General features: G+C 42.0%; 1 long non-coding RNA gene across 1 annotated transcript; it reads left to right on the top strand.

Annotated features, from left to right (window-relative positions):
- Positions 1-382: 382 nt before the first annotated feature.
- On the top strand, positions 383-4,586 carry LOC140718758 (uncharacterized). Its single transcript, XR_012096782.1, has 3 exons — positions 383-532; positions 2,800-2,921; positions 4,482-4,586. It is a non-coding gene; the product is annotated as an uncharacterized lncRNA (long non-coding RNA).
- Positions 4,587-5,732: the final 1,146 nt, after the last annotated feature.

Below are 5,732 nucleotides of genomic sequence, written 5' to 3'. Positions count from 1 at the left end.
GCCCTAATTCTGCTCCTATACCTTATGGTCTTATGACTTTAAACCCCTGAATGGAATCAAGTAGAGTGATGCAAATTGCAAGTGGTACCAAGTGCAATGTTTAGATATTTTCCAATACTTTTACATTGTGCTGTTATGATACCAACCAAGGAACCACAGCATATTCTGCAAGGAATCATGTTTTTCTCTTTGTCCAGTTCACTATTTATTTATTAGCTGGGATCTGGACATTGTAGTGTAACGCCCTGGGAAAGGTTTCACTGCTAATGTAATGGTTTCCCTGTAGCAGCAGTGTTTTGGTTATGACTAGAGCTAACGGGGGCTTTGGAATGTGCAGCGTTCAATGAGGGAAGTGTTCTTTTTTGTGTGCCCCGGAGTGAGAGATTCACAGGCTTTCATTTGGGAGAAGATGCCAGAATGGAAAGGTCGTAGACTGCAGGACAGAGTGGACATGGAATGGAGTCAGGAGTCGACGACGGCTGGGGGAAATCGATGGAGAACAAACAGACAGGAAAATCATAAGCTCCAACATGTACGTTAGACCGTTTCATTAAAATGGGCCCTTTTTCTTTTTGTTTTCTTTACCAACACTATAGTCAAATTAAGAATTATAAAGCTCAATCATTTAATTGCATATGGTGTACTGTTTGTTATTTCGTGGTACTGATTTTCAACAGGGGAAAACATCATGCAGCATCCACACAAATGAGCTTTCACCAGTTTGGCGGAGCTGGAGACTGTCTTCTCCTAGACTAACGCCGCTGGCCAAACCTGAGGATCACAATTTGGGGGCGCGCCTGGGATTGATTTCATTGGATGCTGTGTGATTGCCCTGAGCATTGAACCAGTGGGTAGTGTGTTTTAAGCCTGTGCTAGTGTGGGTGCTGCCAAGGTGGAGCGATAGTGTTTATCCACGGGGGTTACCGGTAACTAATGCATGCATGTTGAATGGGGTAGACATTCGTACTCCAGAGGAATTGTTAATTTGCCTTTTAACTTCTGTTAAGGTTGTTGGCAAAGTTACGATTGCGAGGTGGAGGTTTGATAAAATGGTGGGCACAGACCTCGCTCTACTGCAGACTAGCGCTGACGTAGCGGCAGTGGAGCGGGCCAAATCACAAATCGAATTACCTGTAGCTGGGGACAGAGGCTTCAAAGACAGGGTTCTATCGTTTCTGAGGAGTGAGGGGAAGGAGTAGTCAGATTTGGAATGTCTAATTAGTCCCCAACGGCCAGGGAAGAGTGAGAATTCAGAGTGAGTATCCGCTCTTGCCTCTCTGGTGAAAAAAAATGGAAAAATGCCCAAGTCCAAAGTCCCAGCTATGGTAGGCTCCACCTGTTCTCTGGAATAATGCCCTAAAGGGGAAGAGGAGTATGAGACTGGGGCGGAGCAGACCTCTTAGATGTTAGATGAGTGGCAGTACTCTGATGACATGAAGCGACAGAGATTGGTTTGAAAGTTTGAGTGGGCAGGCTGCTGACGTGGTTAGAGCTAAAGCTGGGAATTACATGGGAGCACTGGAAAGCGCATTTGGCACAACAGGGAGCCCAATGGAGCTCTTGGCGGGGTGTCAGGACATGCATTGTGTCAGGAGAAGGGGGAGAAGCTTTCTGCCTATATCTTTTGGCAAGAGAGGCAGCTAAATTGCTTGTGGCGCAGAGGGGCCACTCAAGTGGCTGAGGTGGTTCGGTTAAGAATGGACCAGATAACAAAGAGCACCCTGTGCCAGGACCTGATCACTTGGGGCCTCTGACTGTCTCATAAGATGCACCCCCCCCCCACTCGATTGTTGAGCAGATCAGAGACGAACAAGAGGAGGAGAATGTGTTGGAGGTGCTGGATGCCTCTGTCAGCAGGGTACAGCCTCAGTAGTTGTTTCCTGTGGTGAAGTGACCACGGTTAGCCTGCCCTGGGGAGTGGTAGAGGAGATCATAGCAGAGTCGAGAACTGAGATGTCCTAGTTGTTTTCAGTGTTTGTGACCAACCCCCCCCCCCCCCCATATGATGGAGCTTTAAGGGAGGCGAATCTTCTAAGGGAACAGACTATGCGGAGGGCTGCTGGTAGCGGGGGTCACGCAGGGAGGGGAGCGGCTGGTATTGTCTATTATAACTGTGGTGAGCGGGGACACTTCAGGCAGGAGTGTGGGAGTGTGAACGACGGGAAATCCTTCAGAGAGTGAGCTCCCCTGCCCACCCCCACCGGGTACGACAGCGGAGAGAGTCATTGGGAAAACTTAGAAGAGACCTAGTGAGGGGATGTCCTGGCATATCGGGGGAAGCACATTCCCAGCAATAAATCAAGGAACACCCTAAAGCAAAGAACCCTATTCCCCAAGGTTAGTGGGGCCAAGCTCCATTGCTTCACTACAGATAGAGGGTATTTATGCTAGAGCTATACTTGGCACAGGGTTGCAGGTCACTTTGCTGTACCGTTCATTTTACAACCGGTATTTGACGCATTTACCATTGACGCCATTCAGTGCACAAGAGATCCGGGGTCTTAATGCAGGTGGTTATCTGTTTGATGGTTACTTGTCAGTGAAGCTAAGAGTTTTCGGAGGCCAACGTGGGAGTGGCTCAGGCCCTTGATACATCAGTGCTGGGTCTGAGTGGTGTGAAATGGTTCAGTGTGCTGGACTTGAGGGGAGGATATTACCAAATCCCCGTGAGTGAGTCTGACAAAGAGAAGATGGCATTTATATGTCCACTGAGATTCTTCAAGTTCGAAAGGATGCCCCTGCCACCTTCCAGTGGGTCATGATGTTAGGCATCATCGTCCTTCTAATCTCCACCCTTAGGTTCGTAGGTCATCGATTAAGCAGCAGAATTTGGTCAGGCCTTGGACACTGCCCTGAGAATCATCTGCAGTGATGTCTTCACACCGGGATGATTGACATCCAATCACCTTCCAATATGCAAGGTACAACTCCAACCATTGACATGTTGTTCCCTCACACGTCCATTAACCTTTGTTTTATTAGGGCTCCTTCCTGCTACACTTGGGTCAAATTCTGCTTTGATTTTAGTGATATTCATTCTCACCTCGCCTTTGGAATTCAGTTCTAATCTGTGCAAGATTTCTCATTGATCTCAATCTTAGGATCTTCACTTCCTTTTTCGTTACTCAAAATGAATAAACAGATAACTAATCCCATAGTCAAGTATACATTACGAATCTGGTTTCAATTTCGTAAATTTTTTGGCTTGAATAAGTTTATGCTGTCAAGTCCTATAATATCTAACTACTTCTTCCGACCATCATCTATAGATCAAGCTTTTCTCTTATGGAAAACAAAAGGTATAACATGTTTTCGTGATCTGTTTTTGGATGATAACATTATGTCCTTTGAACAGCTATCTAATAAATATAATTTATCTAAAACCCATTTTTTTAGATATTTGCAAGTTAGAAATTTTCTGTATAATGAATTAAAGTCTTTTTCGAAAGAATGTCCATTGGACATTACAGAAAGAATTTTAGCTCTCAATCCTTGTCAAAAGGGTTTAGTAGCTATCATTTATAATATGATTATGAATGTACAGCCAGATGTATCAGAAAAAATTAAGAAGGAATGGCAGGAAGAATTGCATTGTCCTATATCTACTGAGCAATGGGAAAAAATTTTATCATTGGTAAACTCATCCTCTATTTGTGCTAAACATGCTCTAATACAATTTAAGGTTGTACATAGAGCTCACATGTCTAAAGATAAACTTGCTCGATTTTATTCTTATGTTAATCCAACCTGTGATAGATGTCATTCTGATGTGGCTTCATTGACCCATATGTTTTGGTCTTGTCCTTGTTTACAAAACTATTGGAAAGATATTTTTAATATTATTTCAAGAGTTTTAAATATTAATTTCCAACCACATCCTTTTACTGCAATTTTTGGTCTACCAATGATAGATAATAAGTGTTTATCCGCTTCATCCCAACGAATGATTGCATTTGTTACATTAATGGCTAGAAGATCTATTTTACTGAATTGGAAAGAAATTAACCCTCCAACTGTATTTCAGTGGTTTTCTCAAACTATTTCCTGTTTGAGTTTAGAAAAAATTAGAAGTGTGGTTTTTGATTCTTCAGTTAAATTTGAGGAAACTTGGAGACCATTTATTCAACATTTTCATATGAATTAAATGGTCTGATCCTGAACCTTATTGTTACTATCCTGAATTGTGTGGATGGAGGTTCAGAGTTATCGGCACTACTGTATGTATTTAACATTATGCAATTGCCCATGTTGGTTAGTTTTTTTTATTAGTTTTTTTTTAATTCTCTTAGTTTTTTTGGGGGGGGGTTTCTTTTTTCTCTTTTTTCTCTTTTTCTTAATTCCTTTACATTAATACTATGAGTTTGGGAGACTTTATATATTGATTAATACATATCTGATTGTTTATTTAAACTATTAATTGTGTACTCTCAAATGTTTTGTACTCATATTTTACTTATGTTTTTCTTAAAATTAATAAAAAGATTTGAAAAGAAAAGGAATTCAGTTCTTTGGGACTCGATGATGAGATCTCAAATAGAACGGTGCCCGTGAGACCCAAACCAAACTAGCGGGAAAATCATCAACATGTAAGTGCTATCCAATCCTTTGCTGAGAGAGAAAAGTAGACTTATAGGGTAGTAATTAGCCAGTTTGGATTTATCCTGCTTTTTTCAAACAGGGCATACTTGACCAGTTTTTCACATTGTTGGGTAGGTGCCAGTGCTGTGACTGTGCTGGAACTTGGCTGGAAGTGTAGCTAGTTCTATGATGCAGCTCTTCGGTGCCTTGATCGCACACTGTAACAAAACAATGCAATTATATCTGGGTGGCGCTTCAGAATTTTTAGGTATGCCTGCTGCTCCCCCTGACAGGTCACTCTGTGGTCCTTGTTGAACCTGTGTTGATCTCTTGAATTGACAGTAGTGTGGGATATGATTAATCATATCATTATATTATTGTAGTTGGATACTTCTGTTGCCACAATTCCCCATATCAGCAGATGGACACCTTCACAGTCTGTAGAAAGATAATACACCTGGTGCATGTATGAACCCTCGGTCATTGTACACCCAGTTTGTCTTTTATTCTATTTCTGTCATGCAGAAACGACCGATAAGTTCAGAGTTCATTCTCCATCCTTAAGAGCTCTTTAGAAGATGATGGGAAACCACCGTCTTGAACTGCTACAGTCCTTCCAGAGAAGGAACTTTCACAATTCTTTTGGCTTTGGACCTCCACATCTTTAACCCAGCAGAGATTAAATAACAGCAATGTGTTTCAAAGTGAGAACTGCATGCAAGGCACTTGGTTTACTTGTGTGGCACTTCCTCTGTAGTTGCTACACTATATTCTGCATTCTGCTTCTCTTTTTACTTCCTCAATGTATTGACGTAAGGAATGATCTATCTGAATGGCCAGTGAACCAAAGCTTTTTACTGTATTTTGGTACATGTAATAATAATAAACCAATTTTAATAATAAGCCAGGAATAAGATCCGTGAATGGTGGTGTTCCCATATGCCTATTATCCTTGTCCTTTTTGGTGATAGATGCTGTGGTTTCAACGATGCTGTGGAAATTGCCTAAGTGTACAGGCCAGCTCAATTTGTAAATGGTGCATAAGACGACCACTGTACGCTACTGGGGAGGAGGGAGTGATAGATTAAGTAGTGAATTTGATATCGAACAAAAGTGCCTCTTGAAGAGTCTTGGTCCAAAACATCGACTGTTTA

Source organism: Hemitrygon akajei, chromosome 30 (genome assembly GCF_048418815.1).
Source record: "Hemitrygon akajei chromosome 30, sHemAka1.3, whole genome shotgun sequence".
In the NCBI taxonomy this organism is placed as follows: domain Eukaryota; kingdom Metazoa; phylum Chordata; class Chondrichthyes; order Myliobatiformes; family Dasyatidae; genus Hemitrygon; species Hemitrygon akajei.
The sequence above is the reverse complement of the archived record's forward strand: the minus strand, read 5'-3'. Positions and strand labels throughout refer to the sequence as shown.